Genomic DNA, 25645 nt, shown 5'->3' with positions numbered 1-25645 from the left:
TGAGGAAACAGGCTGAAAACACTGGGGCATTTGTTACATTTGTGAACAGGCACAGATTATCTTTTGTTCTATTGTTTCCCTACCATTCCTGCCTCTTCTCTCCTTTGGGGTCACACAAAACAAGCCCCTACCATCCCCATGTGGAAACTTTTATTTTCCTTGGAGAAGACTCCTCCTTCCTCATCACCACCCCAACCTTCTTAATTTCCTCCTCAAATGGTCTCCCCATTTGCTGCTTTCTCTTCTAAATGGCCTCCTAAACAAAAGCAGTTCCCCAAGTCAACTCCCAAACTTCCCATTCTGACTGACCACAAAACTCCTGAGTCTTAGGGCTTCTTGGTGAAGTCATGAGCCTAATCTTTCCAATGGGGACAGTTTTCTTCACCTTCACGCTTCACCAGGGAGAGTAGGCCAGCAGACGGGAAGGGAGAGAACATCTCCTAGTCAGAGAGCAGAGCCTGTGTGAAGCCTCAGAGGCTAAGGAGACCTAAGAGTGGCTCAGAGTGGACATTTTATAACCAGAGCTGGAGAGACATGATTCCAACAGAGTCAAATGAGAGGACTGGGAGAAAGCAGCTGCCCATTATACTGTTATCATTCCCTGTGCTCTCTTTACCCACCAGGGGATAGTAACCCCTTACACGGCACGGAAAAGTTGCAATTCATTTTTAGTATCTAATCTCCTTCTTCCCACATTGGCACTAGCACTTCTCAAGTGCCTACCTGACAGTTTCATGTTTTTCTGGTTGCCCTGTTTAGCTTCAAACTGGGCCCATGGAACTCAGCACTGTCAGCAATGATGTCACACAGGATTACGGAAGCCTTGGTGCTAACTCAGATCTCAGCTGCTTTTTGAAAAGGGTGCCGATCTCAGTTCTTGTGGGAGAGAAACCTTAGCTACTGAATCAAGGAAATTCAGGAGCAAGCCAGAGTCCCCAGGTTATCAAAGGGTCCTGCTGGGAGAAGGGATAAATGTCCTTCAGAGACCATTATGTTTGGACATCTTCACCCAGGCAGGATGAAACAGTGATACACGAGGAAAAGGCCTTTCTCTAAGACTGTAGATAAAGATGAGGAAAAATCGACCCAGATTGATGAGTGCTACAGAACAAAAGGTCTGACTTCCACCAGAAAAGAGAGCCATGGTAGGACAAGACGAAGGATTTGGGATGAATGGATAAGGTCATAAGGAAGATTCTCCTGAGAAAGCACTTTCTGTCATTTAGTAGATAATTAACCAAAGTTTATTTTGTCAATAAGAAATGTAGGAATAAATGAGGGATGAAACAAAAGAATTCAATTGTAAGTTTGAGAGCTTTCCAGAATAGCTGCAGACAAGGCACTCTTTTGTTCTGGATCTGAACATGATGGAAGGGAAGGAAGCCAGTGGGCAACTGGGGCAGAGAGTATAGGATGGTGGAAAGGGTGGGTAGGAAGAAGCGTACTTCATTATTATATTTTCTACTGAGATGGAATTAATATACCATGTGAAGAACTAAGGAAATTATTCAGGAGGTTCTGGGAGTAGTAGGTTGAACAGCCCAGAACCCATATCATTGAGGGCAGAAGAAGGGCTGTAGACTCCTCCCTAGATCCAGGAACTCCCCTTCCCCTCCTGTGTCTCCTGCCCACCTCCCTCAAGAGCCTAACAACCCCTAACCACAAACATGGCTACAGGATAGAATTTTTTATTTTCCTACTTTTCTCAACCTGAGCTTCATCTAGGATCAGTCATGTATCACTCTTTTCAGGCCAGTTTTGTTGCCCTCCCCACTACTATTACCTCTGCTGTCCTCCTCCACCCAGTGCTGCCCTCCACTGACCCTGCTTCCTGCTGCTTCCTGCTTTTCTGACTGGCCTCTAATACCCTTTGAGAGATCCCCCACCCCATCTTCTGTCTGTCACTGGAGCTTACATTCCCCTCCCAAACTCCTTCTCTTTCTTCCTTAACTCGCCAATCATTCCCTCATACTCAGAAAAATACTGACCCTTATGCTGACATATTCAAGCCCTGCCCCCCGCCCCCCCCCACCCACAGGAGGCATGGTTGTGATTTGGCTGCCCTCAGTCTAACCAACACTGAGTTCCTGGTCAGCATCCTGGAGTCCTGGCAAGAAGAGCCAGGTATCTCCAGGAGCATATGGAGGAGGAGACAGGGGCTGAAGAGGCTACCACACCTACTGGTGCTGCTACTCATGTGGGAGACCTGGCTGCAGAGGGTGCAGGCATGGCCTCAAAGTCAAAGGAGAAAGCACATGAAGACATGCTAGGACTCTCAGACTGAGAGAAGCAGGATGTGTGGACTGCAAAATATGCACCCTTCAGGGAAGAACTTCATTCAGGCTTCTTAAACCCACCTCACCTGGAAGATCCATCCTTTTAGCCTTGTGCCCCTTCCACGCCTCCTCTAGTACATGGAGAGATCCAGCCCCAGAGCACCAGGGTGGAAGAAGCCCCAGGATAGCTGTCTGAAGACATGAGGTCCACTCAAAAGCCAAGGAGAGAAGAGGACAAGACTCACCTGCAGATAAGGTCTCGGGGCCCTGAGAATGAGCACAATGTTTGTAAGGGAAGAGAAATGGGATTTCAGTGGGACATGGAAGTCTGAGAAAGAGCCTCTGCAAAGGTAGCTCTAAGGGAGGTGTGATTGTGAAGGTGGGCTGGTCACTGAGTTCTTTGTAGTACAAGGTACCAGACAGAACCCAGACTCTGGGGGGAACCTGCCTGCCGGTGAGCAGTGGGCATAAAACCCTAAACCAATGAGAATCGAATCCCTTCCCAGCAGCTTCTGCACAGATCAGTGATGTTTGCTTGGTCTTTCTCTTTTCTGTGGTCTAACCTGATCTGTCCTGAGATCAGAGAGTTGGAATAGAAAAGCCTGACTGAAATGAAATGAGCAAAGAGAAGACAAGGCCTCCTAAATCTGGTGAAGACAGAACACAGATAACCAAAGGTGAGGATGGGAAGAAAGAGATTGAGTTCCAAGTCCCATCCACAGTATCCCAGGGCCTGGGAATCCCTGGAAGTGCCAGAGGTATGTACTCCCTGGGAGATGTGACCCCAAGTGTCAGAGGAAGCCCTACGGAGCAAGGAAGGGAGGGCAGGGTCTCTAGGATGGGCACTTCCATACAGGCTGCCCATGTGAATTTCTCAGAGTGACCGTGACAGATCCTGAGAGGGACAGTTTGAGGCAAAGGAAAGTAAGTTTTCTGAAGAGGGGTGAATTCCACAGTCTCCTGATAATGAAACAGAAATCCTGTCCTGCTCAGAGGTACTGAGTAGGAGGGATTGTGAATTCCCATCCTGCACAGAGGCTGGCTGGGAAGTTTGACTGTCTAAAGACAATGTGGCCAAAGTCTTTTTTATCTTTCAAAGATATATCTTCAACTTCCTGCAAATTCAATCCTGGAAAAAAGCCTAGAATATACAAGTGTGGGTTTTTCAGGAGAGCAACAAGGGGAGAAGGTGATAGTGGCATATCAGAGAAGGAGAACAACAGTCTAATAGTCCCTGTGTTACTTAATGAATCACACATGGTGTCCAGCATTCTTCCTTATCTGTAGACATGTAAATGCAGTAGATGTTTTAGCAATAACTGAATTAATCCTCACAGAATTCGTTTTGGCCATTTCCAGGTACAGAGACCAGAAGAAGTCATTAGTTACAAGAGCAAGCAATAATTCGCTGGTCTGAATTTTGTTCAATTTCTGTGTTTGCCCTTCATAGATGGATAAAAGTCTCTGAATCTGGCATTGAAGACAGTGTTTTCTCTATTGTTATGGATTGAATAGTGTCCCCCCAAATGTGTGCCCACCTGGCCAGACCATGATTCCCAGTATTGTGTGGTTGTCCTGCATTTTGTGATCTGATGTAATTACTTATGTGTTGTAAATTCTAACCTCTGTGATGTTAATAAGGCGGGATTAGAGACAGTTAGGTTAATGAGGGAGGACACAATCTACAGGATTAGGGTGAGTCTTGAGTCAGTCTCTTTTGAGATACAAAGAGAAGAGTGAGCGGAAATGAGAGGGACCTCATACCACCAAGGAAGAAGTGTCTGGAGTGGAGCACGTCTTTTTGACCCAGTGTCCACACGCTGAGAATTTCCTAGGCCAGGGGAAGATAGATGACAAGGACCTTCCCCCAGAGCCACAAAGAGAGAAAGCTTTCTCCTAGACCTGGTGCCCTGACTTCAAACTTGTTGCTTCTTAAACTGTGAGAGAATAAGTTTCTGTTTGTTAAAGCCATCCACTTGTGGTATCTCTGCTATAGCCACACTAAAAAAAAAACTAGATAACTAAAAAACACATATATAAAATAGTAAAAAAAAAAAAAAGTTTCAAATACACACACATACACGTATGATGTTATTAAACTTTAAAAGCTTTTACATTCTTATAACACATTTAACAATAGAGATTTGTATATAGAAGTTTTAATAAGAGCCATCCCCACATAAGTATATTGTACCTGCTCCCCTGAAGTGTCCAGTGTCCAAAGATACATATGTACCCTTTTACACACTTCTTTTTGCCGGGACACATGTAAGTACATTCATTTCTTTGTTTTTATGGAAATTAGGTCACACTCTACCCATGTTTTTCTCTGAATCACTCTTCACTTGGTCAATATCATGAGTCAGAATCAGGCCAGGGGCTGACTGCAGAACAGATGATCAGTTGCTCATATTCACGTTCAAGTTGAAGCTGAAGAAAATTAAAACAAGTCCATGAGTCAAAGTATGCCCTTGAGTATATCAAACCTGAATTTAGAGAGCATCTCAAGAATAGATTTGATGCACTGCACACTAATGATCGAAGACCAGATTAGTTGTGGGATGATAGCAAGGACATCATATATGAAAAAAACAGTCATTAGAAAGACAGGAAAGAAAGCAAACACCAAAGAGGATGTCACAAGAGACTCTGAATCTTGCTCTTGAATGTACAGTAGCTAAAGAGAATGGAAGGAAAAATAAAGTAAAAGAGCTCAATAGAATACCTGAAAGGGAAGCTGGAGAAGACAAAGTATGATAATATAATGTGAACAGATCTGGAGTTAGAAAACCAAAAGGGAAGAAAACACCTGGCATTTCTCAAGCTGAAAGAACTGAAGGAAATATTCAAGCCTCTAGGTGCAATACTGAAGGATTCTATGGGCAAAATATCGAACAACACAGGAAACATCAAAAGTAGATGGAAGGAATACACAGACTCAATACACCAAAAACAATTGGTCGACGTTCAACCATTTCAGGAGGTAGCATAGGATCAAGAGCTGATGGTACTGAAGGAAGAACTCCAAGCTGCACTGAAGCCATTGGCAAAAAACGTGGCTCCAGGAATTGATGGCGTACCAAATGAGATGTTTCAACACACGGACGCAGTGCTGGAGGTGCTCACTTGTCTATTCCAATATATTTGGAAGACAGCTACCTGACCAAATGACTGAAAGAGATCTATATGTGTGCCCATTCCAAAGAGAGGTGGTCCAACGGAATGCGGAACTTATCGAGCAATGTCATTAACATTACATGCAAGAAAAATTTTGCTGAATATAATTTAAAAACAGTTGCAGCAGTACACAGACAGGGAACTACCAAAAATTCAAGCTGGATTCAGAGGAAGACATGGAACGTGGGTTATCATTTCTGATGTCTGATGGATCTTGGCTGAAAGTAGAGACTATCACTAAGATGTTTACCTATTTTTGTTTACTATACAAGCACACTCAACTGTGTGGCTCATGACAAATTGAATAGCTTACCAAAGAATGGGAATTCCAGAACACTTAACTGTAGTCATGCGGAATATCTACGTAGACCAAGAGGCAGTCATTTGAGTAGGGCAAGGGGATACCGTGTGGTTTAAAATCAGAAAGTTGTGTGTCATGGCGGTATCCTTTCACCATACTTACTCAATCTGTATGCTGAGCAAATAATCTGAGAAGCTGGTCTGTAAGAAGAAGAACATGGCATTAGTTTTGGAGAAAGATTCACTAACAACCTATGATATGGAGCTGATACGACCTTGCTTGCTGAAAGTAAAGAGGACTTGAAGCAGTTACTGATGAAGAGCAACCACTACAGCCTTCAGTATGGATTACACCTCAACATAAAGAAAACAAAAATTCTCACAACTGGACCAGTAAGCAACACCATGATAAATAGGGAAAATGCTGAAGTCATCAAGCATTTCATTTAACTTGAATCCATAATCAATGCCCACAGAAGCAGCAGTCAAGAATTCAAACAATGTATTGCATTGGGCAAATCTATTGCAAAAGACCTCCTTAAAGTGTTGTGAAGGAAAGATGTCACTTTGAGGACTAAGGTGTGCCTGAGCAAAGCCATGATATTTTCTATCACCTCACATGCTTGAGCAAGTTAGACAATGAATACGGAAAACCAAAGAACTGATTCATTTAAAATATGGTGTTGGCAAAGAATACTGAATATACCATGGACTGCCAGAAGAATAAACAAATCCATCTGGGAAGAAGTACACCCAGAATGCACCTTAGAAGCAAGGATGGCGAGACTTCGTCTCACGTGCCTTGGACATATTTTCAGGAGGGACCTGTCCCAGGAGAGGCTCATCATGCTTGGAAAAGCTGAGGGTCAGAAAAAAAGAGGAAGGCGCTCAACAACATGAACTGACACAATGGCTGCAAGAATGGGCTCAAACATGGCAATGATTGTGAGGATGGTTCAGGATCAGGCAGTGTTTCATTCTGTTTTACACAGGATCGATGGCCTCTAAGAGCCACAACTAACATATGTAAGCATATGTGTGTGTGTGTGTGTGTGTGTGTGTATACCCATTGCCGTCGAGTCGGTTCCAACTCATAGTGACCCTACAGGACAGAGCAGAACTGGCCCACAGAGTTCCCAAGGAGCGCCTGGTGGATTCGAAATGCTAACCTTTTGGTTAGCAGCTATAGCTATTAACCATTATGCGACTAGGGTTTCCATATAAAAAAAAAAAAATTTATATATATATATATATACACACACGTATATATATACACACACTCTTTTTTTTTTTCATATATATGTGTGTATATATATATTCTGTTCACCAGTTTTGCATCTCTAGAGATCCCAGGCTAAGATATTTGGTACCTACAGTGGTTCCAGAGGAACCAAATCTTAAGGACGAGTTTTCTGAATTGATTCTCAAGTCTGGCTAATCTTAAAGGCACTGATGACTGCCTCCAGTAGTAAACAGGCTATTGCTAATCCATGGTGGGAGGTGACAATAGAAATACGCAAAATACTACTACCACTGGATCAAATATTTGTGAGAGACAAGGCTCTGCCTGATTACATATTTGATACTTTTCTATAATTTTGTCAGAATAAGAATAATAAGGAAGCTGCTTGGTTGGTCCTGCTTTTGCTAGCCACACTGGTGAATGAAAGAAAAGGACTCAAAGCTCAAGCACCACATACAAGACCTGAAAGCTGCCACTTGTGCCCAGAAAGAAAACCGTATTTCTTATAGTAACAAGGCTAATGCTGCCAAAAATAAACTCAGATTCTTATCATAAGAGTGACTGAATTAAAGCGCCAGTTGAATATCCAACCTCAAATGGTTTCTGAAGTTAAAGTAAGGGCACTGATTGGGAAGAAATGGGATCCTGAAACTTGGGATGAGGACATATGGGCAGATAGTCAGGAAGTGGGGGACAATGAACCTCCAATTTCTGTTGAATCGCTCTTCCTAACAGAACCAGACCTCTTACTCCATCTGAAGAGATTCTCTAACTTTGCCTGCTAAGGCACCCTTCCCAGTAAAACAATTATCCCTTCCACCTCCATCTGATGAGATTACCCCAGCTGTGCCTGAAGTGTCTTGTTTGAGTTGTCTCCTGGGGTGGTGTCTGGGGCATTGCCTGGGGCATCACCTTAGGCAGATGCCTTATAAGACACGGCTGAACATCCCACTGCCACTGCCCATTTTTCCTTCTAGACCTATACCTAGGCTTCAGTCCCAACAAGCCCCAAAAGGTGAGCTATGAAGTGTGACCCAGGAAAAGCTATGCTAAACTCCAAAAGAACTGCTTGATTTTTCTAATATATACATACAGAAACCTGGTGAATATGTGTGGGAATGGCTATTATGGGTGTGGGATAACGGTGCAAGCAACATAAAGGTGGATTAGTCTGAGTTTATTGATATAGGCCCAGGAAGCATAGATTCTTCACTCAGTGTTTCAGCTTGAGAGGTTAGAAAAGGATCTCATAGTTTATTTGGCTGGTTTACTGAAGCATGGATTAAGTGGTGGCCTAAAATAAATCAAGTGGAAATGGCAGATCTGCCATTGTATACTGTAGGAGAAGGTATCCAAAGGCTGAGGGAAATTGGCATGTTAGAATGGATTTATTAGGCTGGACCCACAGACCCACACACGGAGTGCCCAGAGGGCTCTCTTTTTACCATAGCAGTAAGGTACAAATTTGGGAAGCAAGCCCCAGCATTATTGAAGACTTCTGTGGTTGCTATTTTATGTAAGTAAGAGTCCACAGTGAGAACTGCCCTAACTGAATTAAGACACCTGACTACAATGCAGTTGACTGGACCCCATGGTGGTAGCAGCCAAATGGTAGCACTCAATCAACAAAGACAAGGTGGGTGTGGTTACCATAACAGACAGTAGAGTCAAAGCAGTAATCAGAACAGTCTGCTCGCATGGATTTATGGCATTGGCTACTTAGTCATAGTGTCCCTGGGAGTGAAAGAGCTGGGAAATGTACATCTCCTGGTACCTAGCGTCTTAGATATCCAGTGCTCCTGTAACAGAAACACCACAAACGGATGACTTTAACAAAGAAAATTATTCCCTCACAGTCTAGAAGGCTATAAGTCCAAATTCAGGGTGCCAACTCCAGGGGAAGGCTTTTTCTCTCTGTCACTCCTAGGGGAAGGTCTTTGTCACCAATCTTCCCCTGGACAAGAAGGTTCTCAGCACAGGGATCCTAGGTCCAAAGGATGCACTGCTCCTGACACTTCTTTCTTGGTGGTACTGAGGTCCCCCTGTCTCTCTGCTCTTTTCTCTTTTATATCTCAAAAGAGATTGACTTAAAACACAACTTAATCTTGTAGACTGAGCCCTGCCTCCTTAACATAACTGCTTCAAATCCTCGATCATTAACATCATAGAGGTATGATTTACAATACATTGGAAAATCACATCAGCTGACAAAATGGTGGATAATCGCACAATACTGAGAAGCATGGCCTAGTCAAGCTGATATATACATTTTGGGAAGACAGAGTTTAATCCGTAACACCGAGTATGCAGCTATCGACCTGTTAATGCCTTTTTCTCCATACCTGTTTCAAAGTATCACCCGAAACAGTGTGCCTTCTCTCTGACCTAAGTATATAAGGACCAAATAATGTACAGGAATCTCTGTTACATTTTCTCCATCTTACCATTATTTGGCCTCATACGCAGACCCAGTCACTTAATTGCGCAGCAGAATGAAGAGATTAAAGCCCCAACATTCTTGCCAGTGGACCAGGAAGGTAGCTGCTCAGACATCAGAGAGCCTTAGAGAGACAGAGACCAGGCGGCTCAAGAGAGGGATACCATAAAGTTGTTTTTCATACCCCTCCCCACTCCCACAGTTGCATATGCTTTGCTCTGACCCTAAGAAGTAGATCAATCCTTTGAGAACTGCATTATGGGTTAGAACACCAACAAGGTCCCAGACTGAGTGACACTCCCATAGATTACATCCAAATATCACTGCAAAGTCTTCAAAATCTGAACTGACATCTGAGCCACAGCACACAGAAGTTGGGAAAGAACCTGCAGCCTGAACATAACTGGGTCAAGTGATTCCTAAAACAAACAACATCGACATTTTCTGTAAAATTGAAGTAAGACACAGTCTTGGAATCACAGACAAAAACTTTAAAAAGCTACTTTAACCATGCTCAAAGAAGTAACAGGCACAACTTAGAAAAATAGAAAAATACATAGAAACCATTCACAAATGAAAATTTTAGACAGGAAAAACAGAAAAATAGAGATAAAAAATTCACTTGATCAGCTCTACAGCGGAATGCTGTTGACAGACAAAAGGATCAGTGAGATGAAAACAGTTCAATTGAAAATATCCAATCTGAAAACAGAGAACAAATATTGAAAAAAAATGAACAGAGCCTCAAAAAAATTCAAAAATATCTAACATTTATTAATTGGAATTCCATACGGTGTAGAGAAAATATGTGGTGTAGAAAAAAGTATCTGAAGAAATACTGGCTCAACACTTTCCCAATTTGTTGAAAGACACAAACTTACAGATTCAAGAAGCTATGCAAACTCCAACAAGTTAAACTCACATAATTTTACGCCCAAATGCCTCATTGTCAATTGTGGAATAACAAGGACCAAGAAAATATCTTCAAAGAAGCTAGAGAGAAAACAACTCATCTCACACAGGAGAAACAATTGGAATGACTCTGTATTCATCATCAGAAGCCATGGAGGCCAAAAGGCTGTGAAAACAACATTTTTTCAACACTGAAAGAAAAGAAACATTAACCCAGTGTTCTATAGGCTGTTATTTCCTTCATGAGTAAAGGAAAAATATTGACATTCTCAGGTGAAAGACGCTTAAGAGAATTCATCGCCACCAGACTTGCTCTAAATGAAACACTAAAGGAAGTTCTTCAGGTGGCAGGCTTGGAATTTCAGCAATTATGGCAAGCAACAAAGTGGAAAGTATCTTCGGAAGTTCGCCCTCCACCAAAGATTAGACAGGTCTATAAAACAAACAATAACACACGTGAAGAAAGTGTTTCTTAGTTCAATCATGTGTATGAGACCAAAAGTACAAAACCAGCCCAAAAGCACTGAAAAGAGGGCAGGACGGAACAGGAATCATGGTGGATGGAAACGGGGAACTGGAGCACAGGAGAGGACAATATTGACACATCATGAATATTGCAACCAATGTCACAAAACAATTGTGTATAAATGGTTGAACAAGAAAGTAATTTGCTCTGTAAAGTTTCAAATAAAGCACAATAAAAAATAAAAAAAAAGTGGTAGGTATCTCGGTAAACATATTATGCTAACCCTGTTGTCACTGCACAACATGGCGCAGGACTCCCCTCTTTGCAAAGACTTTCTAGCCTATTGGAAAAACTTTGGAATATACTCTTGGTGGCAAATTAGTATTAGAGAATGGGGTTAATTTTGAAAATATGAGATGTCTGTACTCATGCCTGGTGAATAAACTGGATAGTAATATTTTCAGAGCGAAATGAGATGTTCTAACAGAAAAATAGGCCTGAATTCCCACCTGGGCCATGAGCCTACTACTCTGAAGGCCTTTCCCAGAGAGGCATTTCAGGCACTTCTAGAGCAGCAGGAGCGCTGGGGAATGCAGGTGTCAACCTCCCCCAGGGCCTTCTCTGAGGGGTAAGTACCTGCTTTAGTACTGAGCTTAGTGGTTCATAAATAGTCATTCTGCATAAGGTCTTCAGGTTCAAGTCTGTAATCCAGCTGGGACTCTGTGTGTGCTGCATCTCTGCATCAAAAGAACATGCTTCTAGAAGCAGAATGCCAGGAGAGAGGCGGTTGGGCAGTTGGCGTTGGGGGGTGCTGCGCAGACAGGGGTGCCCGAGGGAGGCACAATATAGTCATTCTGCAGGAGGTCTAGTCCTTCTGCACAAGAATTAGAATGCTTCTCAATGCACAATAGTTTACATGCCGGACATAAACAAAGTGACTGAAGGACAAAGTTGAATAGTAAACCAAGCCACTCCCTGCCAGTCCTTACCTGAGAGGGTCTTCATCAGGACTTCCGGGGATGGAGAAGGAAACAGTAAACGCTGATTTATTTTACCTCTTCCTTCCTCAAGAAACAGGAACTGGTGTTAAGATGTCAGGTGTCAAGCCCCAAACTCCTCTTCTGGTCTGTATTTAAGCTGTATAATAAAACTGGGAATCAGGCAATCAGCCATGAGCAGACAGACCCAGGAGTATTTCCAGTGCCCCACATCTTTGAGCTCCAGTGAGATCCAGTTCTTAGTCCCTAGATTAGCAGAGGAGCTGAAAGACTGAAATTCCGTGTTTTCAGGCAACTTGGGCTTCAAGCAGGCACTTATTGCTAAAGTCGTATTTCTCTGTGTTAATTTATGATCCTTAACTCAAATCCGGACTTTTAAGCTCATTTTGATAACTCCTCATTAGTCTGCCTAGACAAGAGTCTGCTCACAGTCAGTGATGACAATGGAGGAAACAAAGTCCCTAGCCCAGAGGAGGGACTGTTTCCCAGATTTGGGGCAATGCCCCTGGGGAGCATCGGCGAGGTGCACTGTGGCCTCTGTGGCTTTGCCTTGTGCTCCTGGAATTGCACCCTGGGGGGGCGTCCATATGCAGACGCAGAGTCCGTGGGTGACCACAACTCCTGCCCTTCTGGGTCATCGCCCGGACGCACGTTGCGATATGCTTCCTGCCCCCCTTCCCAGCATAAGTGCTGCGATCACACGTGGCAGAACCAGTTCCCAGGTCCAGACCCTAGGTCTTGCCCTCCTTGGCCTCAGGCTTCCCCTAGTCCTGGGGGAACCCGCAAGCCTGGCGGGTGCGAGGTTAGCACCCGGCTGGGCGGGCTAGGGCCTGTCTCAAAAGGCTCATGGCGCACGCAGGTTCCGCCCCCTTGGAGTCTGCAGGCTTGCAGTGGGCAGCCCGGCATCTCCTGCCTCCCTCGGACGCCCTCTCTGGGCAGCAGCTCCCCTCCCCCCGCCCCGCCAACCACCCAACAGTCCCACTGCCTGCTTACTGCTTCTAGAAGCGTGTTCTTTTGATGCACACATGCAGCACACACAGAATCCCAGCTGGATTACAGACTTGAACCTGAAACGCACAACTTTAAAACTACTAGACTGGGGGGGGGGGCAGTATTGGCAGTGAAAAAAGGAAAAAAAAAATAAGAAAGAGAACAATTACAAAAAAAGTATTAGAAGACTGTAACCTCACGTTATGGACTCAAGAAGGCTGCGGATACACAACTGCGTAGATAGCATACTGTTGTCTCTTTCTTTGCAAATAAGTCTTAGATGAGGGAATTTGGTACCAGGAATCGTTGCAGGGCCTGACTTTGGGGAAATCTGGGATTGATTAATTGGCTTGCATGAGGCTACAAGCCCTGATAATCAATATTTAAAGATGAGATTCGAGCAATCTAGAACATGCATCAGAATTTTTTACAAGTAAATTAGCACCAGAAGAGGCCTTTAACCACTAAATAAAATGGGTCAGTAGTTCAAGATCTCCCTACAAAGAAAATGGCAGACCTAGATCGTTTCCAGTCAGGTTCCAGCAAACATGCAAGAAACAGTCATTTTAATCTAGTACATAGTCAACAGAGATTAGAAAACCATGAGACACTCCCCTAACTTGATCCTTATGGCTAGTTTAAAAATGATAACAAATTAGAGAAAGAAGGTAGAAGAAGAGTTAGAGGACAAGCACACTCAGTAACTGAGATGCAAAACCCTACACAAGATGCCAGCAAAGGAAATCCAGCAAAGGGTAAACCACGTAACATGCCATGATCAAGGCGGTTTATTGTAGGCATACAAATTTGAGTGAACATTAAAGATTTAGTAATTTCATTCACCACATGCATAGGTGAAAGAAGAGAAGACATATGCTCACCTCAAGAGATGGGGGCAAAGCAGGTTGATAAAATCCAATCACACGGAGAGATAAGGACTAGGAGTAAACATGGAACAGAAAAGGAGTTCCCGAACGTGGAAAACTACAACTAGCATGATAGTTCATGGTGACGTGTGGGACATTCTCTTTAAAATTAATAAACAATAAAATAAGGATGCTTCTATCATTATTTTTATTAAACATTTAACACTGGAAGTGTAAGCTAATACAAAAAAAGTATAACTGCTATTCATAGATTATAGGACTGTCTCCATTGAAAACCGTAGAAAATATTGGAATTAATAGTAATCATAAATAAAAAATAAATTGAAATTTCAATGCGTCAGCATCAAGCGGACTCTGTCATAGCTCTTAGGTGAAAGCAAAGGACACTGATAGGGAAAGAGCAGGTTCAGGTGGGCTAGACCAAGGAGGGAAGAAAACTGTTCTGCACTGGGCTGAACTTATAAGCACGGGTATGTGTGTTAGTTACCTAGTCCCTCCATAACAAAAAATAACACAACTGGATGGCTTTTAAAGGACAGAAATTTATTTTCTCACAGTTTAGCAGGCAGTAGTTCGAATTCAGGGCATGGCTGTAGTGGGAGGTCCTTCCTTGTCTACCTCAGCTTCTAGTAGATGCCAGCAATCATTTGTGTTCCTGGCCTTCTAGAAGCATCTGTCTTCTTTGTCTGTCTTCCTTTTCACCCGTTTGTGTCTGTGTGTATTCTGCTCCTTTTATAACTAAGAAGAGTTAGGCTTAGGACCCGCCCTACATTGGTATGACCTCATTCACATAATAAAAGCAGGCCCCTTATTTCCAAACAAGGTCAGAATTACAGGTACAGGGGTTAGGATTTCCACATACATTTTGGAGGGACACAATTCAATCCCTAACAGTCGACTTACCAGATATTCTGGATTGAGAGTAGTCACATGAACAGCTGAGAGTAGTTCCAATTCTTTGCTACATTCAGTGGCTGAAACTTGTCTCAATGGTCACCCATAGGAATGTTGGAGCAATTTATTGTGCAGGACCTGGCCTACCATTCCTAATCATGTCCATTGTGTGGAAAAACACACACTCCCATCACCGAAGCCTTGAGAAATTCATCGATAAGAACGGAATGGTGGTTGGAACCAAGAATTGTTTCATAGCCTAGATAACATGGTGCAGCTGTTAGATACCCACATGGAGATGTCAGGTAATAAAACTTCACCCCACACGGAGATGTCAAGAATAATACCAACAGCTAATGTTCATTGAGTACCTACACTGGTGCCAGGCACTCCTGTGCTTTCCTTTCATGTTTGCTTTTCATGATGGCCATATGAGGAATGTATCATTATAATGCATAAAGAGGTCATTACAGAGAGTTAGGCTGACATTTGAATATATGAGTCTGGACCCAGGAGGAGTTTGAATGGATGGAGGTATAAACCTCACGTCCTTAGCTACAAATAGACAGCAGTAAACTCACTGAGGCATCCTAGAGGGAGGGTGTCAATAGAGAGAGGAGTAGGCACCAAGCCCAAGGGTACTCGGGTATCTAGAAGCCTGCCAGGTGAACAGCAGCCAACAAGCCTCTCTGAAGTCCAGTGTGGTTCCTGGAGGGTTGTCTGTCCTTGCTCTCAGCTGCATTTCCCCAGTGCTCCTCCCACCTGCACTGGGTTGTCCCCTTCATGACGACAGGGACAGTGTGTACCTTTCACCACTGTATCTGCATAACATAGACTACTTCTGGCCCATGGAATACACTGACTGAATGAAAAATAAACAAACGATAAGGACGTAAAATCCTTCGTAGTTGATACCTTGAAATACATTAAGGGGCTTCATGAGTAAGAGGGAGAAAAATTGATCAGGGCTGCTTCTGAGACCATCCCTTAGGCGTAATGAGTGTTAAACAACACTTAAACAAAGAGATTTAATGGCAGAGATGTATGTTAAAAAGATGTAAGTATAGCTTAAAGATTACTAGAAACATGCACATTATTGCAACTATAGTCAAATCGCTAAAAAACATATACTACATGCACACAGAATATTATAAAGTAATTTAATGCCCTCATTAAAAAAAAACAAAAAAAATTACCATGAAAAGACTAATGTTGAATGAAAATATCAGGATATAATATCTGTGTTAATATACATAACTGTGTGTGCTAATACACACATAAAACCAGTTGCCACTGAGTCAGTTCTGATTCATGATGACACCAGTGTGCCAGAGTAGAACTGTACTCCATAGGGGTTCCAATGGCTGAGTTTTCGGAAGTAGGCTGCCAGACCTCTCTTTCATAGCAATTCTGGGTGGACCTGAACTCCAACTTTCTGTCAGCAGCTCAAGATATTAACCATTTGCATCAACCAGAGACTCTAATACACATACATGCCAATATAAGCAAGAAAATAGACATATCGGAACGTTAATAATTTATTCTATGCATTACGTATGTTTTCTTGTTTTTTTTTTGCATACTTTCCCATTGCTTCCAAGTTTTTGAGGAATAGAATGTACTTCTGGAAAAATTCATGAGAGATTTTTAAGTAATGAAATAATTAACAGAAACAGAATGAGTAAATCTGTGGCAAGGCAGCCCAGGAACCCAAGATTACAGTAACACTGGTATGAAAAGCAGAATTGTGGAGCCCTGAAGCTCAGTGGTTCCATGCATCCATCAGGAAAGAGGGAAGAGCAAATAAACAAGGAGAAAATACAGTGAGCCAGAGGAGTGGGAGCCCTCTGTTGTGGGCACAGTTTTCTCATGAAACTTTAGATGGACACAGTGGGTGAGATTATCCACTTCCATCATACAAACATTTTTATTACCCTTGATTTTAACAGAACTATGTTATAAAAACAAATAATAAAATAAAGTATAATAAAAGAATAAATCTCATCAGTGGACTACTATCATTTTCCCCAGCCACTGAGGAGGGCAGGAGACACACAAGGGAAAGAAGATGGAGCAGTGTGAAAACTCATGCTAAGTGGGGAGGAGAGTGTTTCTGAGACAGGCCTTAGCTGCTACCACCTAGGGAAGTAGGCAGCCATGCACAACCAACTGGAAGAAATGGTACATTATTTCTGAGACCTACTCCAGCTCATAACAAATTATGGATAACATGGGGAAGAATGAGATTTCCAGGACACTTAACTGTTTTTATGAGAAACCTGTACATAGAACAAGAGGCAGTCATCTAAACAGAACAAGGAATACAGCATGGTTTAAAGTCAAGAAAGGTGTGCATCACCGTTGTATCCTTTCACCATATGTATTCAACCTGTATGCTGAGCAAATAATCTGAGAAGCTGGTCTGAAGAAGAAGGCATCAGAATTGGAGGAAGACTCATTAATAACCTGAGATATGCAGATGATACAATCTTGCTTGCTGAAAGTGAAGAGGCCTTAAAGCATTTACTGCTGAAGATCAAAGACTACAGACTAACAGCCTAACAACTGGACCAATAAGCAACATCATGATAAACGGAGAAAATGTTCACGTCATTAAGGGCTTCATTTTTACTTGGATCCACAATAAACACCCACGGAAGCAGCAGTCAAGAAATCAAACGACACATTGCATTGGGCAAATCTGCTGCCAGAGGCCTCTTAAAGTGTTCAAAAGTACAGATGTCACCTTGAAAACTAATGTGTGCCTGACTCAAGCCACGGTGCTTTCAGTCGTCTCATACGCACACGAAAGGTGGGCAATGAATAAGGAAGACCAAAGAAAAATTGAAGGCATTGAATTACGGTGTTTGCAAAGAATATTGAATATACCACGGACTGCCAAAAGAATGAACAAATCTGTCTTGAAAGAAGTACAGCCAGAATATTCCTTAGAAGCAAGAATGGCGAGGCTTCATCCCACATATTTTGGACATGTTGTCAGGAGAGATCAGTCCCTGGAGAAGCAGGTCATACTTGGTAACAAGTGGCCACAACAATTGGCTCAAACATAACGACAACTGTGAAGGTGACGATAGGTAGTTTAACATACATTTTGACCCATATGAATTAAAATTTAAACAATTATTTCATGCCTTTTTGTAGGGGTTTTAGAATACACAATTAAAATAAATGTAAACAATTAATAGAAAAAATCTCTGAAAATAAAATTTAATTTTTTTACATCACTGCTCCATACCCCAAATCTAAATGGCTTGATATACAGCACTGGTCTTTGTGATTCACAAAAAGCAGGTACCAATTCCTGAACAAGAACTGAAGTGACAGGAGAAACTCCCCATGCTGTTATAGCCCGGAGTATGGGCCCTAATCCAGTGATCTGTCTTCATTAATTCCTTTTCATTTCATCTCTGTGGAAGAGGGGAGGGAGAAGGTGAGAGAGGGTTACATGTGCCTATTCTGTTCTTTAGCATCTAGTTCACTGCCAGGAACAAGTATTCGTAAGAGTCTAAAAAACGTTAAAGTACAAATAAGGAGGAAAACCTCCTAGTATATATATGTATTAGGTGGCACAAAGAGTTAAGTGCTCAGCTACTAACTGAAAGGTTGGCAGTTTAAATACACTCAGAGTTGCCTTGGAAGAAAGGCCTGGCAATCTACCTCCAAATAGTCACAGCTATTGAAAACCGCATGGAGGGCAGTCCTACTCTGAAAACTCACGGGGTCGTCATGAGTGAAAATCTACACAATGGAAACTGGATTGGTAATCTATATATGGCATAAATGTTCGGAAAATTAGTTTCTGAACATATACACGGCATACAGAATACACTGCACATTAGTATTATGTGCCAAAACCCACTGTCATCAAGTCGATTCTAACTCAGTGACCCCAAAGGACAGAGTAAAACTGCCGCATAGGGTTTCCAAGGCTCTAAGTCTTCACTGAAGCAGACTGCCACATCTGTCTCCTACAGAGAGGCTGGTGGGTTCGAACCACTGACCTTTCAGTTAGCAGCCAAGTTCTTTAACCACAGAGCCACTAGGGCTCACTGCTGTCATGTACAGTGATTACATAAGCAAATTCTGAAACAAACTGCCTGGGTTTAAATCCTAACTCAGTTTATCAGCTGGGTGATCTGGGCACGTTACTTTACCTCTCACTGCCTCAGTTTCCCATTTCTAAAATGGGTCTTACGCAAAAGGTTCTTACGCAGGTTAAATAAAACACACAAGGCACTTAGAAAAAGGCCTTACACACAGAATGAACACAATAATTGTTAGCTTTCATAATTATTAAGGGAATACAAACAAACGGCTAGGTTGAAGGAACTTCCATTGAGAAAGAGTTGAGTTCCAAAATTCATGTGTAAAGTCATTTACATCAACTGTTAAAGTTGTATGTTTAGATTCAAGTGATTACTGAGGTGTGTTATGATCTTGAACAGAGTTCTGGGGACTATACAGGCAGACTCTGCATGCCCTTCTCCTGCACATCCATTCCATCTCCCTTGGAGCCCAGACATCATGTTATCAATTAAACCCCTCCCACGCTGGTGGTGTACTGTTTAAGAGCTACGGCTGCTAACCAAAAGGTCATCAGTTCAAATCCACAAGGCGCTCCTTGGAAAGTCTATGGCACAGTTCTGCTCTGCCCTATAGGGCCACTATGAGTTGGAATAGACGCAGTGGCAATGGGTTTTTAACGGGTATGAGGTAACTGTTCAGTGCTTAAAGACGTACCAAAAGCAACCACTAACACAAAAGTATAGTAAAAGGTTCTTATTTCAGAGTAGCAAAACCTTAGTTTCTAACACAGTGGTGAATTAGGGTGGACTGTGGATCAAGAGGAGCTCTGGTGGCATAGTGGTTAAGAGCTCAGCTGCTAACCAAAAGGTCAGCAGTTCGAATCCACCAACTAGTCCTTGGAAACTCTATGGAATAGTTCTATTCTATGCTATAGGGTCTCTATGAGTTCGAATCAACTAGGGTCTCTATGAGTTGGAATCAACTCTGATGGTGACAAGTTTGGTTTGGTGGGTGTCATGGATTGAATTATGACCCTAAAAAATGTGTGTCTCAACTTGGTTAGGCCATGATTCCCACTATTGTGTAGTTGTCCTCCATTTTGTGATTGTAATTTTACTTTAAGAGGATTAGGGTGGGATTGTAACACCACCCTCACTCAGGTCACCTTTCCCTGGGGTGTGGCCTGCACCACCTTTTATCTCTCCAGAGATAAAACGAAAGGGAAGCAAGCAGAGAGTTGGGGGCCTCAGACTATCAAGAAAGCAGCACCAGGAGCAGAGCATGTCCTCTGGACCCAAGGTCCCTGCACCTGAGAAGCTCCTTGACCATGGGAAGGCTAAGGACAAGGACCTTCTTCCAGAGCCGAAAGAGAGAGAAAGCTTTCCCTTAGAGCTGATGCCTTGAATGTGGACTATTAGCCTACTTCAATGTGAGGTATTAAATTTCTCTTGGTTAAAGCCATCCACTCATGGTATTTCTGTTACGGCAGCACTAGATGATGAAGACAGTGGGTCAAGGTGGAAGGGGTGGATGAAGGACAAAAAAAGAAAAATGGACAACAGGAGAAATATAAGAATTCAGAGAACTGTGAAAATTTAATTCCTGAATATACTTTCTTTCTCCTCCCTATAACTGGAAGGACTTTTCTCATATACAGCATATATAAGTAAATCCTTGCAATATTTAAAACACTTAGATTTTTGTAAAACTCATTCTCTGAAAATTCATGGTGGCCCCATTAATTTGTGGCTTAAAAACAACTCAGAACTAAAAAGAAGCATAAATAAATAAATAAAGGCACTGCTGTCATTTGCGGGTGATGTTCTTTTCCTGTTATCCACAACCCACACACTCGGGTTAATTTTCCAGGGTCAGTGTTCATAGACCATCCTCTTTCTCTTACCACCACCCCACCACCCTTAATTATTTAGAAAAGGCAGGGCCAGTCAGTGCTCCAAACATCAAGTTTTCTCTCCAAAATGCCAACTGGCACTTGGGGAGCAGGCTACATTCTCAGCTGTCAGCACTTCCACTAGCCCCTGCACATAAGGAATGTGTCTCCACTGAACTGTTCATTGTAATTAAAAAAAAAAAAAAAGTAAAAAACTGTTTCTTAAAAAAAACCAGGCATTTCCCTATTACCCACCCACCCCACTCTCCCACACCCAGTGCTCCCTCACCACACACACACTCAAATATTTCATACCAAGGGTGTGTCCCAAGCACGGGGTCTGGCTCCGCTCTTCTTTTACACCCCTTGGAGGCCTCTGGAGAAACCATACCTTTGGTTGGCAATTCCCTGAACCCTGCCTATTCAAGCTGGCACTTATTCAAAAAGGCAGGTGAGTCTTCAAGTCAGGTTTTTAAAAGGAGTTTAAGAGGTGCCAGGTGATATGCCTACTCACCCTCAAATTTCTCAAAGGTAATAATTTCTTCAAATGTTTACAATGTCTCAACTATGGGTTAATTAAATCCCTTAGGATGGTGGGCATAGGAAAATCCTCCATCTCAATGCCCCCCATTTCGAAAAAAAAAGAGGGGAATCTCCAAAATTACAAATTTCAATTTCTACATACTTGATTGAACTAAGGAGTAAGTTCCTCACATGTGTTATTCTTGGTCTGAGTCCTGGTGGTCCAGTGGGTAAGAGCTAAGCTGCTAACCAAAAGGTCTGCAGTTTGAATTCATCAGCTGCTCCTTAGAAACCGTATGGGGTAGTTCTACTCAGTCCTATAGGGTTGCTAAGAGTTAGAATTCACTGGATGGCAATTGGTTTGTTTGCTTTTCAATCTTTGGCTGAAAGGTGGACTTTGTTATCAATTTATTAAATCAACTGGTAATTTGCTGGATATTTCTCATACAGGAACTTATGATGTCTTCAAATCCAGCTAATCAGGTTTAGGGAGAGAGAAACTTCTCTACCTTAGCTTCCCTGCCATTCCCACACCTTTTTCATTGATTTCCATGCCCTGTTTAAGTAACGTCACTCATCACTTCTCACTGTCTAGGTTATCTGAGCCAATTCATGGCAGTCAATTCCACCTGCGCCCTAGGATACCCTCATTTACATACTCTGCCCTGTTCCTTCACCAATGGCTGACCTCACATCTCCCCTTGAATGTCTACTAGGCATCTCAAACTTAATGTGGTTCAAACAAAATTCTTCGTCCAAGTGTCTTATCTACCTCCCAGTCTTCCTTATCTCAGCAAATGTTCTCACTATCCTCTGGGTCGTTCAGGACAAAAACCTAGAAATCATCCTTGATTTCTCTCCTTTATTCAAATCTTGCATCCAATCCATTGACATATTCTGGACTCTTGGCACTACCTTAACATAAATCCTGACTCTATCCACTTCTCACTACCTCCACCTTACATCCACCATCATCTCTTGGTTAAAACTGGACTCTATGCACCGATCTTCCCTCTTACAATCTACATAACAGCATCATTTCAGTGGCTTCTCATGGCAATTAGGAAAAATTCCCAAATCCTTCCCATGGTCTTTCATGATGCGGGGCTTGCTCACCATACTAACCTCATTTCCTAACAGTCTTCCCTCGGTTCACTCCACACTAGCCATGACTTCTTTCCTGAGCTTCCTCAAACGTGCCAAAACACTTGGTTATTTAAGGGCCTCAGAAACAACTCTTTCCTTTATTGGCAATATCCCTCCCTTCAGAACTTCATACAGCTATTCTCTCCTTTGATATAGGTCAGTTATCTCCTCAAATATCCTGCTCCCAGAAGCCTTTACTATTAATCTAAAACAGCTCACCCCACTCATTCCCTCACATGCAACTCTGTCTTATTTTCAAAATATTTAGCTCTCCTTGACATTTTTTGTTAATTATTACCTGTATTTTTTCTGGTTGAGAATATATGCAGCAAAAAATACACCAACTCAACAGTTTCTACCTGTACAATTTAATAACACTGGCTACATTCTTGAAGTTGTGCAACCATTCTTACCCTCCTTTTCTGAGTTGTTCCTCTGTCATTAACATAAACCCACTGCTCCTTAAGGTTCCTATCTAATCTTTTCAGTAGCTGTTGTCAATCTGATGCCATGTAGACAGTTCTTAAAAGAGCATATGCTCAAGGTAGACCATTTTTATTAGTTAAGTAAGCTAATGTTCTGGAGCCCTCATGGCACAGTGGTTAAGTGATACGGTAGCCAAGCAAAAGAAGAGCAGTTTGAATCCACCACCTGCAGCTTGGAAACTCTATGGGGCAGTGCTATTCTGTCTTACAGAGTCTCTGAGTTGGAATCAACAGCAACAGTTTGGTTTTTTCTTTTTCATACTTCGGTTTTAAGATGATTCAAGGGAATGCTTTTGGTGTAATGTTTAAAGATTATCTCACGGCAATAGTTTCAGGAGTTCATTCACCCTCAGTGGCTCCAAAAAGTCTAGGGTTCATTTGAAATTCTGTTCTGCATTTTCCCCCTTTTGATCAGGGCTTTTCTATGGACTCTTTGATCAAAATGTTCAGCGACAGCAGCCGGGAACCTTCTGGTTCTTCTGGTCTCATGGCATGCTAGACGTTCTTTTAAAAAACATGAGTGGATGCTGAAGGTTATCAAATACTTATTTTATTACACCTATTAATATAATCACATTTATTTTTCCTGTACATATGGCAAATTATACTGATTCATTTTCGAATGTTAAACTAACCTTGAATTCTTGGGATAGACCCAACTTGGTCATAATATATTCTTCTTTAGAGTATTGCTGGATTTGTTTTGCCTATTTATTTTTATATTTTGCATCTATGTTCATCAGTGACATTGGCCTGTAATTTTCCCATCTTCTGCTTCTCTTGTCAGGTTTTGGTATCAATATTCATTCTACAAGCTTTATAAAATGAGTTTGGGTATATATTTCATTTTATATTGAAGAATTTGTGAAATATTTCTTGAATATTTGGCAGAATTTGCAGGAAAAGCCATCTGATATGAAGTTTTCTTTTTGAGAATAGTTTGAGCTCTAATTCAATTCTATTAACAGTTGTGGAATTACTTTTGCTTCCTGTTTCTTCTTGAATCGTTGTTATTAACTTACATGGTATGATACGTTTGCCTACTTTACCTAAATTTGCAAATTTATTGGCTAATACGGTCCATAACATTCTCACATTATCTTTATGTTGTACAAGATCTGTAGTCATTTTCTTTCTAATTCCTGATATTCGTTTTTTATATCTTCATTCTTTTTCACTTGATCAATCTTGCCTAAAGTTTGTCAATTTTACTAGCATTTTCTAAGAATCAACTTTAGTCTTTGTTGATCGTCTGTTGCATGTATTCAATCATTAACAGAAACAAAAATTCCTATGAATGTTTGTTTCTGGTTTTTTCCCAACATTTTGAATGGATGTTTAACTCACTTATTTTTCAAGATTTGTTCTTTCCAATTATATTTTTAAGGCTATAAGTTTCCTATATTATATTGTCTGTACTGCCAAATTTTTATATGCACTATGTTCATAATTGTTCACTTCAAAATGTATTCTAATTTTCATTATGATGTCTTTTTTGACTCATAGTATTTTAAAATATCCGAGCACATGGAGATTTTGTATTTTCATTTTCTAAGATGGTTTTTTTTTTTTTTTAATTATGGTGTACTTACATAAAAAAAAAATGGAGATTTTGTATTTTCATTTTCTAAGATGGTTTTTTTTTTTAATTATGCTGTACTTATATCCTCTATATTATTGCAGACTCTTGAAATTTGTTGAGACTTGCTTTATAACACAGTATACAGTTAATTTTTATACACACTATGTATGTGCATGAGATGAATGTATATTCTTTCATGGTTAGATAATACACACACATACACATATATCAATTTGGTATTTTTTTACATGTTAAATCTTCTGTATCCTTGATAATTTATGGACTTCTATGTTTCTGAGGGGTGTGTTAAAAATCTATTATGATGCATGATGTCAAAAGGAGCCCCAGTAGTGCAGTGGTTAAGCACTCAGCTGTTAAACCTTTTGATTTGATCCACCAACTACTCCACAGGAGAAAGATATGACCGTTCCCTTCCATAAAGATTACAGCCTTAGAAACCTTTGGAGAAGTTCTACTCCATCCTATATTCACTATGAGTCAGAATTGACTCAACAGCACACAAGAAAAAATGTATAATGTGATGGAAACTCAGAAGTACGAAGCTAAAAAGAATTGGTCCTACCTCCAGGGTCAAAGGATGAAGGACAGAGAAAACAGCAGAGACATCCAAAAGCTTGGAAAAAGGGCTGAGAGGACAATGGTTGGTGGTTTAAGGGCTTTGAAGGGCTACCATATATACTGAGGAATCTGAAGTGCAATGTTCTTGCCTAAGGATGAAGATATGCTCATAAAGATCCTGACAAAGCTTTAGGCTTGCACCTCTGGCTGATCTTTGGGCTCCATGGGGGCAGGAAGTGAAGGCTAGGGCAGAGTTTTAGGCACTCTTGCTTAGCATTGAAAGAACGCGCCAGTTCAGAGCCAATCTGCAAAGACTGGGATAATGTTACTTTTTCTTTTTGGCTACAAGCATTTAAAGAAAGCACTGTCAGGTCATGAACTGACTGCTGAGATAACAGACAGAACAGAACTTCAGTGTCCACACATGAGAAGACATACAATCTCTGCAGAAATAGTTTGGAAACATCACTAAGCAAATGGATGACTGGCCCTCAACAATTAAAAAAAAAAAAAAAAAAGCAAACCCTAATGACAGGAGGGAATCTGATTTCCAGAGTTACATTATAATATTTAAGATATCCAGTTTGCAACACACTATTCTAAGTCATAAAAAGAAAAAAGAAAAGGATGGTTCATTTGTTAAGAAGAAAGAAAGAAGAGAAATGAACAGAAAGCATCCCTAAGGAAACACAGATATTGGGATTACTAGACAAAGATTTTAAACCAATTGTCTTAAATTTCCTCAAAGAGCTAAACAAACCATAGACACACACACAAAAAAAGGAAACCAAGAGAAGAATGTATGAACAAGTA

General features: G+C 41.5%; 1 long non-coding RNA gene across 9 annotated transcripts in view; it reads right to left on the bottom strand.

Annotated features, from left to right (window-relative positions):
* LOC135229182 (uncharacterized) overlaps positions 1-25645 on the bottom strand; it is a 508721-nt gene that overhangs the window by 464220 nt on the left and 18856 nt on the right. For all 9 annotated transcript variants that reach the window (XR_010319954.1, XR_010319958.1, XR_010319952.1 and 6 more), the window contains one exon: positions 11801-11948. This is a non-coding gene — a long non-coding RNA (uncharacterized LOC135229182). The remainder of the gene's footprint in view (positions 1-11800; positions 11949-25645) is intronic.

The sequence above is a fragment of the Loxodonta africana genome, unplaced genomic scaffold (genome assembly GCF_030014295.1).
Source record: "Loxodonta africana isolate mLoxAfr1 unplaced genomic scaffold, mLoxAfr1.hap2 scaffold_122, whole genome shotgun sequence".
In the NCBI taxonomy this organism is placed as follows: domain Eukaryota; kingdom Metazoa; phylum Chordata; class Mammalia; order Proboscidea; family Elephantidae; genus Loxodonta; species Loxodonta africana.
Note: the sequence above shows the minus strand (reverse complement) of the source record. Positions and strands in the feature narration are given on the sequence as shown.